Here is a 13,677-nt window from a genome sequence, read left to right on the forward strand (position 1 = left end):
AGGGACCTTTGCGGTAAGTATGGTACCGCAATTTGCGGTACAGTACTTAGCGCCTTCGCCATTCCCATTATGCACTATGGGGCAAAAATGGGAATGGGGAAGGGCCATGGGGAAATGGGGAAATACCGCCTGCCAACCTTGGAATGGGGCGGTATTTCCCCATTTCACCATGGCGGACACCTTACGATACCAGCACCAACCATGGTGCTAATATTAGTGCCGGTATCGTAATGAGGGCCTATATCTTTCACAGTTCATAATATAGCCTTCTATACTGAGGGAAGGGTCATTATCGGGTCATTATCACGGGATGATGAACCGTACCCAAGTGATAATGGATGGAGAGGCACTGTCAATATCCCTCAAGATTTATAAGGTCCAAACAATACCTGCAGTAATTTGTGGAGCCGAATGATGGGATTATGGAGACTGCACTTCCATCCAGATGGCCGAGAATAGATTTTTTAAAACTCTCCTCGGTCTTCCAGCAAGTGCACCATCTACCCCGCTGGTGTGTGAGTTTGCTATAATAGAAATTAAATATGTTATTATGCTTCAGACTGTCTTATACTGGTTACGCATTTGGAATACTGAAGCCCTTATGTTATGTTGTGAAGGTTTACTTGAGGTATTTCTCACACTGGGTCGAAGGCAGATCCCATGGTTTAGTCATGTTAGAAATATGCTAACCAGTATTGGGCTTGCAGACCTATTGGAAAATCCACAAACGTTCAGGGATGGATATACAGGTTATGTTAAGAAATGTTTCACTGAGTGGGCTTTGAGTAAGATGATAGACTGCTGTTTGGCAGGGAAAAAAAATAGCTGTCTTTTTTGCAGTTAAAAAAGGAGTTGGGGTTGGAAGCGTATCTAGATTATCACCTGACCCTGCAACCTTAAAAGTTGGTATGCAAAGTTACGTTTGGGCATCCTCCTACTGGCCTATTTTACTGCTAAATGGATCAAGGGCTGTACATTGACCGTTTGCCCGCTCTGTTTGGATGTAATTGAAGATGAAGTGCATCTTTTTTTCCTCTGCCCTTTTTATCTTGTGGAGAGGCTGCAGTGGCTGAGACCATTGTGAATTCGGCAAAAAGTACCATCTTTTCTGTTGACCCTTCGTGCAATAAAGCGTTGCTCTTCTCACTCTTCCGTTTCTTCATTTCTTCTTTTAAAATAAGAAGTGTATTGTCAAGCAATGTTTAATATCTTTTTTATTATTTTATGGGGGGGGAAGTTGGTTGCTGCAAGTGGTCATATTGAGATGTAACTGTCTTTTATGTGTTTTATATCTGTTTCATGGTAATGAAGTCAGGGGCACAGGCAGGCAAGGGTTGCATGCACAGGAGACTGGCGGTTTTGGCACCAGCCTCATGAACAAAAGTAAACAAGAACATCCATTTAACACCAAAAAGCTTTTAATAAGGACATAGCACTTCAGATGCATTAACCTTGAACATTCCATCCATTAAGCAGGATGCATTAACCTTGAAAATTCCACCCATTAAACAAACCCAAGTGTATTCTTGGGTGTGGCTGCTAATGAATTGTCTTCGCACGGGTTGTATACGAATTGTTTGAATGTAGATTGTTCGAATAACAATTGACCTTCTGCACAATTGACCGAATTTAAATGGTCAATTAGGATATATATGTGGGGGGGAAACCCCCCGCAACCCTCCACCCAATCCAACCCCCACCCCAACCCCCCTCCCAATCCCCTGTGTCATTCGAATGTGTCATTCGAACAATTGTAAACGAACAATTCGGGCAATACCTTTGCACGTGCTCACTCTCTAGGAGTGGCAGGTTGTGGCTGGTAAGCCGGCCCTAATGGGCATGCTCACGATCTCAGCCATATAAGTTGCCCCGATCCTCAAGACAGACACTTCACGTTATTCTGCACTTACAGGCAGCGTAGCGCTCCCCATCGCCTGAGGTCAGACATACCTTTGAAGATCCTGCTTCCTGGACATCCTGCTTCCTGCCAGCATACTTACCAACTGGGGGAAGCTGTTCTTACCTGTACATCTCTTTGGGGAACCAAGTATTCATCTTTACACTTTCCGGAACGCCGAAATATTCATCTCGGCACCGAAGCACGACACGCTCCATCGTCGACAGCAGCGCCTCCAAGGAAAAACAGAAGACAAGGTCAGACATCGAAAAAACGGTCAGTTTAAAGTTGTGCTTCGCCATACTTCGCGCTTTACTTAACCCATCACTTACCTGCTGTCAAACATTGCAGTAGCATCCATCCGCATCTCGCGTCTCACAGCTGCATTGAGGTGCATTTCCATCTAAGGGAAGAAAACAGAAGAGAGACATTATTGCAGGCATAAATAGGAGCAACATATAAAGACATTAAACAGAACAAACAGCATCACAAGAGCTCAAGAAAGACTTACCAATCATAAGGAGAAGTATAGTCACAGCTGGACTGGACTAATCCTTATCAGGGATCTGTGAAGGAACTAGATCCCATTTGACGCGCCCCTGCCAGAAGTAGCAGAACGGAGAGCTTATCTTACATAATTCACAGGTGAGCTTTCTGAGCCGGCAGAAGCTCACAGAAACCATACTTTGGGTTAAAGGGTTCGAGAGGTACAACAATCACAGATTGATGCACTCTCACACTCTTACCTCCACGCAGGAGCAGTATCACGGCTCACAGCTTTTCTACTAAGGGAGAGTCCTGAAGGGGTGATTCAACTTCAGGGAGGGCTGCAACCATGCCCCAACGCCTCCGGAGAGACCAGGTGAGCGTAACAGAACACAAAGCCTCTAATACTCCCTGCCTGGGCATTATAGAAACTTCAGAAACAGATCAGTTAGCCCTCTTAATAGGGGCATTACGGGCTGAAGTACATGCTTCAAGACAGGAAACAAATGCATTACGGAGGGGTCTTATTATAACTCGAGAAAGAACTGACAAATTGGCAAGACAAATGCTACAAGCCAGACAGGTTCCACTACCTGGAGTGACTCATACTTCTCATTCTTCCACACCACAACAATCAACACCAGTTCAGGTGGTTCTTCCAGGAGCAGTGCCTCTAGCCCCTCCCGAAAGCTTAATCGGCGACCCAAACAAGTTCGCTGTATTTATGAACCAATGTCGCCTTCATTTCTTATGCAGACCAGGAGCCTTTCCTAATGACCAAGCCAAAGTGGCGTCTGTACTCACGTATTTAGGAGGTAGTGCGGCGGACTGGTCTATACCTTTGTTAAATCAAGATAACCCTTTACTCCAGAACTTTGTGAACTTCCAACATGAGATGGAGAAATTGCTTGCCCGTCATACTCAAGGTCAAGCTCTGGACAACGAGTTGTTGTAACTCAGACAAGAGAGTCAAGATCTATTAACCTACATTGCAAACTTCAATCGTCTCATAGCCCAGACAAACTGGCCAGAAGAGAAGAGGACTACACTCTTTTACCAAGGGTTACGTGGAGAACTTAAGGATGTGTTGGCGCAAGTGGTGAATCCCCCTGAGAGGTGTGCGGACTACATAGACCTGACAGTGCAACTCGATCATGATCATAGGTTACAGAATCGGAAAATGGATCGAGCTAGATCAGAGGGACGGTCAGTTTACGTACGACCTCATGAGAATCGGACTAAACCACATGAACAGTCTGAGCCAATGCAAATTGATGGATTACGAAGTCCCCTTACCAATGCAGAAAGGGAAAAAAGAAGACAACATCAGCTTTGCTTATATGTGGGCAAGCAGGTCACTTCCTCCGTGACAGCCCGGTAAAACCACCCAAGAAAACGGTTGGGGCAACAGACTGATGAAGAAGAAGAACGGAACTCGGGAAACGCCAATGCCCGGCAAGTGTAGGGGTCCGCTTGTCAAGCATGAAAAAGGAATCCATACAGTCCTCACTTCTAGTCCTTCCAGTGCTTCTGGTGAATCGCAAGCAACCATCAAACATACATGCCTTGGAGGCATATATTGATTGTGGAGCTGTTGGAAACTTCTCAAGCCCTTCCTCTTTGCCTCTGCCTTTGCCCCCCTTCTCCCCTGTTGATCTGTTTCTTCTCATGGCATTGTGCACCTGGCCACCCTCTGTTCTTTCGGGCCCAGATATCTGCTCATCCTGCCACCCTCCAGCACTGCCTCCAGGCCACCATCTGCACTAGGGTTCTGTATCTGTACCCATACATTCCTCCTCCCACGTTTCTTCTGCACTTATCAGATATAACTTTCAGACTAACTTTCACCTGCCACTTGCTGGCTGCACTACCATGGTTTAAAGCCCTTATTTATTATTTATTCTATTTTAATATTTATTTATGTTTTCTCTCCTATGCTTCACACTTTCCACTCCCCACCCCTCCTTGCACTTTTCCCCCATTTTCCTTTCCCATGCACTTGCGCTTTCTTAAATGTCACTGGGCCTAGTAAGATCGATGTTTTTTTCTTTCCCTTGTTCCCCTCCCTTTTTTCCTGGTCGCGCTCTGAAACACTTGTGTACGAGTGCGATATAAATAAAATTTCATTTCATTACATTGACCAATATTTGGCTCTACGAATAGGCCTTCCTCTCCGACAGAAGCAGAAATCAGAAAACGTCACTGCTGTGGATGGTTCTCAGCTATCATCCGGCCCGGTGACACAATACACCAAGAAAGTCAACCTTCTGTGTCAGGACAGGCATCAAGAGGACATTACGTTTTGATCTCATTGGTGCTCCTCAGTTCCAGATGATATTGGGAATGCCCTGGCTGGAGACCCACAATCCTAGGATCGAGTGGCGAAAACGAGTTCTGGCATTTTCTCATGATTGTACCAACACATGTTACAAAAAAGATGCCACCAATCTGAAACCGAAGAAAAGAATCATGTTGGGCCTCAGCTCCTTACCGCTTGAATACCAAGATTACCAGGATGTCTTCAAAAAAGAGCGAGCCAACGTTCTGCCCCTGCATAGACCCTACGATTGTCAAACAGATCTAGTACCCAGAGCCCAGATCCCTTGCAGTCGAATTTACGCTGTGACAGAACAGAAAAATCAGCATCTTGGAATTTACCTGGCTCAGTACCTGGCGAACGGTTTCATTCGCCCCATCCAAGTCACCTGCCTCCTCGCCCTTATTCTTCGTGCCTAAAAAGGAGGGGGAGTTAAGAACTTGCATCGACCATAGAGCCTTCAATCAGATCACAGTAAAAAATTGACATCCTTTACCACTTATACCAGAGCTCCTGGACCAAGTGAAACATGCTCAAATCTACACAAAACTGTATTTAAGAGGAGCATACACTCTTTTAAGAGTAAAAGAGGGAGACAAGTGGAAAATGGCCTTCCGCATGAAGTACGGCCTCTTTGAATACCAGGTCATGCCCTTAGGGCTATGCAATGCCCCCGCAACGTTTCAATTCTATATGAATGATGTATTCCGTAAATTACTGGACGTTTGCGCTCCTGTTTACATTGAAGACATTCTTATCTACTCAAATTCAATGGAAGAACATGCAGGCCATGTCCGGGCAGTCTTAGAGAAGCTTCAACGACATCAATTGTATGCCAAGTTGGAAAAATGTTTTTTTCCATGTAACCGAGGTCGAGTTTCTCGGTTTCATGCTCACACCACAAGGCGAACATATGGATACACGAAAGCTGGATACAATCCTCCAATGGCCCTAACCAACATCTACGAAAGGAGGGCAAAGTGTGCTCGGATTCACCAACTTTTACTGTAGGCATCCAATTACCTCCTTGTTAAAGAAAAATCAAAAGTTCCATTGGCCGACAGAAGCTGAAGAAGACTTCCAGAAGTTGAAACTAGCATTCACTACAGCACCAGTCCTTCGACACCCACGACCAGACCTACCTTACATAGTTGACACAGATGCTTCAAAAATAGCCATGGGAGCAGTATTGTCACAGCAAGACCCTGAAACAGGACAACTACACCCCGTCGCATTCTGGTCCCGCAAATTTTAAGCCCCCGAGTTGAACTACGCAATTACAGATAAGGAATTACTGGCGATTAAATCAGCATTCAAGGTCTGGAGACATTACCTTCTTGGGGCGAGACATACGGACACTGTCATCACGGACCACCGTAACTTGCAATACTTGAAAACCGCCAAAGCACAATCCTTGTGTCAACTTCACTGGGCTTTTTTTTCACGGAATACAATTTTTCTATCACTTACAGACCTGGAGTATGCAATGTGAAAGCAGACGCTCTATTACGCATGAGTGAAGAAAAAGAGGCTTTTCCAGCATCCGACCCCATGGCCATAATTCCTGAGGAAAGGATTAAAAACAGAATAGCTGCCACCACGTGTGTGGATGACCAAAGAACCAGTTTGCAATCCCCGATGGATCAATCAACACAACAGGAATGTCTGTTAAAAGGTGAGCAGTACACCATCGAAGCAAATCTACCATATTTCCAAGGACGATTATATGTCCAAGACCAAGAACTGCAAAAGCAAATCATCACAAATTACCATGATTCATTAGTGGAAGGACACCCAGGAATAGCCAAAACTCAGGCTAAGGTAAAACAAAACTACTGGTGGTCAACCTGGCGAAAAGACATCGCCCAATTTATTGAAACCTGCAGTGTCTTTGCACAACACAAGTCTCAGAAACAGAACCCCGCTGGCTTATTACATCCCCTAACAGTACCGCCAGCACCTTGATATACCCTTTCGATGGACTTCATCACGGATCTTCCACCCTGCAATGGATACAACACCATATTAGTCGTTGTGGATTTATTCTCCAAAATGGCCCATTTAATCCCTCTGAAGAGACTCCCAACTGTGTCAACTCTCACTTATGTGTTCCTAGAGCAAATTGTTAGATTGCATGGATTTCCATCAATTTAGTATCTGATCGCGGAACGCAATTTGTTTCTGCCTTTTGGAGAAAGTGTTGCACGATTGCCAAAATCGATCTCCGGTTGTCCACAAGCCATCACCCTCAAACTGATGGGCAAACTGAATGAACCAACCAAACTTTAGAGCAATATCTCAGGTGTATGTTCCAACAGTCCTAGGATTCTTGGAAAAATATACTCTGGATAGCTGAGTATGCATACAACAATTGAGTTCACACAAACACAGGGCAAACTCCATTCTACACACTGCACGGAAGACATCCGAGGACATCAGTATTTGATCCACCCAATACCCTGGAAATGTCAGCCATAATAAACTTGCATAAAACCATCACTCAGGTTCTTAAGGAGGTGACAGAGCATCTGACCAAGGCTAAGGAAAGACAAAAACTATTTGCTGATCGACATCGGAAGGAAGCTCCCGCCTACCAGATTGGAGAAAAGGTGTGGCTAGCATCCAAATATATTCCCCTGACGTGGCCAAGAGCTTTCCGCCCAAGATGCCTGTGCCCCTATACTATAAAGTCCATAATCAATCCTGTCACCACGAAATTGGAGTTACCATCTCACATGAAAATTCACCCTGTATTTCATGTCTCCCTCCTCAAACCAATGAAGTCCAATACATGGCTTAGTTTTCCGCCAGAGCCCGAAGTAATAGATGGAGAACCAGAATATGAAGTCAAATACATCCTGGATTCCAAGCTGGTTTGTTCAAAATTGTATTACCTAATTGACTGGAAATGTTATGGACCTCACGACCGAACTTGGGAACCCAGTGAACACGTCCATGCTCCGCGTTTAATCAGACAGTTCCATCTCAATAATCCCACCAAACCAGGACCGGGAGGAGAACCACCCTTGAGAGGGGCCTGGAGGGGGAGTGCTGTTATGGTCATGAAGTCAAGGCCACAGGCATGCAGGGGTCGCATGCACAGGAGACCTGGGTGGACACAGTCCCGGCGCCTTTGGCACCAGACTCATGAACAAAAGTAAACGAGAACATCCATTTAACACCAAAAGCTTTTATTTTGGACATAGCACTTCAGATGCATTAACCTTGAACATTTCATCCATTAAGCAGGATTCATTAACCTTGAACATTCCACCCATTAAACAAACCCAAGTGTATTCTTGGGTGTGGCTGCTAATGAATTGTCTTTGCACGGGTTGTATACAAATTGTTTGAATGTCAATTGTTCGAATAACAATTGACCTTCTGCACAATTGACCGAATTTAAACGGTCAATTAGGATATATGTGTGGGGGGGGAAACCCCCCGCAACCCCCCACCCAATCCAACCCCCACCCCAACCCCCCTCCCAATCCCCTTATATTATTATTACACCAACCCAACCCATAATATATATAAAAATGACCATACGGTCAATTGTGCAGAAGGTCAATTAGGACCCCTATTATTCGAACAATTGTGTCATTCGAACAATTGTAAACGAACAATTCGGGTAATACCTTTGCACGTGCTCACTCTCTAGGAGTGGCAGGGTGTGGCTGGTAAGCCGGCCCTAATGGGCATGCTCACGATCTCAGCCATATAAGTTGCCCCGATCCTCAAGACAGCCGCTTCGCGTTATTCTGCACTTACAGGCAGCGTAGCGCTCACCATCGCCTGAGGTCAGACTTACCTTTGAAGATCCTGCTTCCTGGACATCCTGCTTCCTGCCAGCATACTTACCAACTGGGTGAAGCTGTTCTTACCTGTACATCTCTTTGGGGAACCAAGTATTCATCTTTACACTTTCCGGAACACCGAAATATTCATCTTGGCACCGAAGCACGACACGCTCCATCGTCGACAGCAGCGCCTCCAAGGAAAAACAGAAGACAAGGTCAGACATCGAAAAAACGGTCAGTTTAAGGTTGCGCTTCGCCATACTTTGCGCTTTCCTTAACCCATCACTTACCTGCTGTTAAACATTGCAGTAGCATCCATCCGCGTCTCGCGTCTCACAGCTGCATTGAGGCGCATTTCCATCTAAGGGAAGAAAACAGAAGAGAGACATTATTGCAGGCAGAAATAGGAGCAACATATAAAGACATTAAACAGAACAAACAGCATCACAAGAGCTCAAGAAAGACTTACCAATCATAAGGAGAAGCATAGTCACAGCTGGACTGGACTAATCCTTATCAGGGATCTGGGAAGGAACTAGATCCCATTTGACGCGCCCCTGCCAGAAGTAGCAGAACGGAGAGCTTATCTTCCATAATTCACAGGTGAGCTTTCTGGGCCGGTGTATGCTCACAGAAACCGTACTTTGGGGTGAAGGGTTTGAGAGGTACAACAATCACAGATTGGCGCACTCACATACTCTTATCTCCACGCAGGAGCAATATAACCATGTATCACCACTCACAGCTTTTCTACTGAGGGAGAGGCCTGAAGGGGGTGATTCAAGTTCAGGGAGGGCTGCAACCGTGCCCCAACGCCTCTGAAGAGACCTTGTGTTAATCTTTTATGGTGTTTCTGCCAAAATAACGTTATTGGAACTGGAGAATAATGACCCCCTCTCAAGCTCTAGAAGGTTATTAGCACAAAGTGGTCGTAGCTATACATGTTTGGTGTCTTGGTGGTGAAGTAAAAGCACCACTTGAATAGTGAGTTGAGTAAATAGACAAACTGAGTGAGTAAAGTACATTTTGTTGTTGGAATGGTTAAAGAGCAAGGCTGTCGTCATAGGTTAAGTAGTTTCATTGCAAACGTGGCTAAACAGGAGTGGGTCTAACATGAGCATGCATTAGGCATCATGTAAAAAAGCGACTCTCAGATCCTCTCTCACTCACACACTGTCCATTCCTAGATTTAAACTACAAACAGCTGGAGGGGCCAGCTTCCCGGTCCTCGCGGCCAAACTCTGGAACACCCTCCCCAGCCTACTAAGAGAGGAGCCTTCCTTCAAACACAAACTCAGAGCAGGACATAGCAGCATCACACTCATAATGCCAGTCCACTTTTATCTGCACCACTGCCCACTGTACTTTGAGTGAGAACATGAACTTTGCTGTAACAACGGTATCATCTATTCCCTGTAATTGGTAGTCTGTAAGTAATACTTTGTACCACTTATTATCTGTAACATTTGTATTATGTAGTAACTTCATTGTGTATGTAACCCATCAGCTTGTAAGACATGCACCCAGATGCCTCAGGGTCAGGCGTGCAATACAAATAAATAAACTAAACTAACTAAAACGTTGTATTTATAGGAAAGTGAATTCATGTTCCCCTGTTTTAGCTTTCTTTCTGGTGGGTTAATGAGTTTATTGATGTGAAAATAAATTTCCTCTCAGAGAAGAAGTGTCTTGTTAAATGAAACCGTACCTGGAAATTGCCCAGGCATGGAGGAGTGAGTGCACGTCTACTTACCGTTTATACTCTTGCAAGAGTGTCCTGCCACCTCAGGCTTTCGTGCGAGACTAGAACATCACATTTATATATGACAGAAGATATGCAAGTATTTATCTTTTTCTCCAAGGCGAACAGGGTTCTATGGATTAGTAGTGGCTTTCATCCAACTAGGGATAACGTGGGGGAGGGTGAATATGGACTTGTAGCTTCTTGTAGCATCTTGTAAATAGCCCACTGCATCCTGTGGAGCCTCCCGGCCATACCTTAAAATTAATCAGCAATCAGGTAACGGCATCTGCATCTGCTCTAGCCTCCATGATTTTTCATGATTTTGAACTATGTGTGTGCAGGCCTGGAATGGCCTACCGGGTCACCAGGGGTTTCCCTGGTAGGCCTTGGGGCCATAGGGCCACTTTTCTTGGGAGAAAGATACATGGGGACTCAAAATTAAACTAGCACTCCAGACATCCTTCCAAGCCAGCCTGTGTGTATGTAGTTCGCTCCATGATTTGTCTGCTTGCCGGGACCCTGCCCCCACCCGTGGATTTTGTGGTGAGCACCTGCGCATTGAAATCAAAAAAACAAATCTCACGTGCCCTAGTGAGCTCCATGCAGTGGCGAGTTGCATCATGCACGGGTGGCTGGGCTCGTGACTGAACGGGACGCCCGAGACACTGTCACACTGCAGAGTCCGAGTGCCGTGCAGGGACCTAGCCCCTGTGCCATGTGCTCCAAGTCAAGAAAGACATTCGACCAGCTGCACTGTATCCATCAGCAGTAGCTTGAGGGAGGCTGTGGCAGAGGGCAGTTGCTGAAATGTAAGGATTATTTGCACGTGCACGCCCCTCTCCCATTCTGCTGAGTGCTGTGGTCCCTCACTTGTTTTTGCTCTGGAATGGTGCTTTTACCTCCTTCTCTTTCCTCTCCGCTTCAGGTTTACCTGCCCTCATCTCTTCTGCACCCCCTCTGCAGACCCCCTGTCTATTATTTACCAGTTCCATCCACGCCAGCCCACCCATTTTGTAGTCGTCTCTTCTTCATCCTCCGTCCTCGGCTAATGTGTCCATTCCTCTTCCCTTTCCCGTACCCTCTCCTTTAAAGTTTGCCAGCCCTCGTCTGTCTTTTTCTTGCACTTGCGTCACTGATTTTGAATTTATTTATTCAACATTTTCTTGGGAGGATACTCCCAATAACCTCATAGTAGGGTTGGGCAAACACGCTTTGCTGGCTCGTTCAGAGAAAAAAAATTCAGGACCTCTTTTGGTTCCCAGTTTGTGTCCTTTTGGGTTCTCTTACGCAATAACAGTGACGCACAGCTTTATCTTTGTTAAAACGCCTGCACGTCTTGCAGACATGCCTGGGATTTTATCACACTGGGGGTCATTACGACCCAGGCGGTAAGTACGCCAACTTTACCACCATGGTGTAAACGACGTTTACACCATGGTGGATGGCGGATTTACCGCCCCATTCCAAGGTGAGTGGGGCGGTAAATCCCCATTTCCCATTTACCCTTCCCCATTCCCATTTTTGCCCCATAGGGCATAATGGGAGTGGGGAAGGCGCTAATTACGGCACCGTAAATTACGGTGCCGTAATAAGCACCAAGGCGGGTTAGCGCCATGGGTTTTAACGGCTGCTAAAAGCAGCCGTTAAAATTGGAATCGGGCGTTAAGGGTTAACGACGGCGTTAACCCTTAACGCCTGGGTCGTAATGAGGCCCACTGTCAAATGTTCTGCAAAGTGATCATGGTACGCTCCTGAGTCCCCTGCATGGCTGGCACCCGGTACATAGTCTGTAGACATGCATTCTTGAGGGACTCTACTAAGCACCTATAGTTAAGTTACATTTTCAGATAGCGAAAAGCAAAATAGTGAAAGGACGCTTAAAGAAAACATTATTGGTAATTTCACCAACATTGAACTCTCCTGAAAGATATAATGCAGAATTTTCAATAGGCCTTCTGCCCCGTTCACCTTTCGCCATGAGTGAATCTACTAACAGCTTCATTTCACAATGGCCAAGTGTCCCGATTCATGTGTGACACTTTCAGCCTGTCTTATTTTTGTATATTGCATGCTGGGACTTTCAGGTCCCTATTTTCAATGGGAAAACGAAACTACAAGTCCCAGCATGTAATGTAGAAAACCAGGAATGGCTCAAGGTGACACACATGACTTGGGGCAACATAGCAGGAGTGCTATTGTTCCCTTCTGCACCTTTCACATTGCTTCTTCATTGGGGAAGCATATGCCTTTTTTGTTTACTTCCACTTGCCCCTTCAGAGCTGTCATTTGGTGGTCACCAGGGGTTGCTGCGACCCCTTAGGTCTCCCTTGCTACCCAGTAAAAAAGAAATATATATATATATATGTATATATATATATATATATATACATATTTTTATATATTTTTTTAATATTGCTGGTTTATTACAAACCTTTATCATTAGTTTCACATTTAACAGAAAATCCTTACATCCAACTTATCCAACAACCATCCCTTTGCACATCATACATCGTACGTTTACATCAAATAAATACAATGGAATTATCTCTAAACCAGATATCCTCCAGTCATGTTCAAACCAGACTTAAACTCAATAATATTTTTTACAAACTTTACCAGGCAAATAATTGCTGAATAATTTTCACCCGTTGCAAGAAGTTTTCAGAATTTTTCCGCATCCTGACACTATCAGTGATCAGTTTGCCCATATGCCTAGTTCCTAGTGTCGTCAGGCCTGAACAAAACAATGTGATATGGTTGAACGTGCCCTGCTTCCCTTCAGCACAGGATCTGCATCCCAGATTTGCTACCCTTTTATAAACCTTCAAGATTTATTTTGTTGGATGGAGGTTCAGATGGAATCTTATGAACTGGTCTCTATACCACAAACTGGGAAATTGCCTTAGGTGTTTAGGAAGACAGTCATATGCTTTGCATTCATTTTTCAACGAGGACTGCAGACAATGACTATGTTTGTTCTCAAGGGTCAGGATCCAATCTTGTTGCCAGAGTTTCCTCTTGACCTTCTCTGGGTTTCCAATCAAAATGTCTTGTTCCACTCCCAGCATTTTTAGAATCCCCCGACAACTCAATATACACTGACCCAAGAGATCTGGTCCTACCTTCTCCATTTCTGTTCTTAGAATTTGGTATGGAGCCACGGGTGAACACATTGTACATTTCCGGATCAAAGCCAAAGCCTTCCGTATTGTTCTTGCATAAACAGAGATCAGTCCTAATTCATATCTGAGGTCGGAACTAAATTAGGAAGCCTCAATATCTTTTGCCAGAAACTACCTTCCAGGGAGGCCCAAATCTTCCACGTGGAAAATAAGAACCCTTCTGCTCCATAAGTCAAAATTGGGAACACTTTTAATTTATAGAAGGTCAACAACGGCCGAATTAAAAATGTACCAAACATTTTGTTGATTAC

The sequence above is a fragment of the Ambystoma mexicanum genome, chromosome 1p (genome assembly GCF_040938575.1).
Source record: "Ambystoma mexicanum isolate Mex_15411 chromosome 1p, UKY_AmexF1_1, whole genome shotgun sequence".
In the NCBI taxonomy this organism is placed as follows: domain Eukaryota; kingdom Metazoa; phylum Chordata; class Amphibia; order Caudata; family Ambystomatidae; genus Ambystoma; species Ambystoma mexicanum.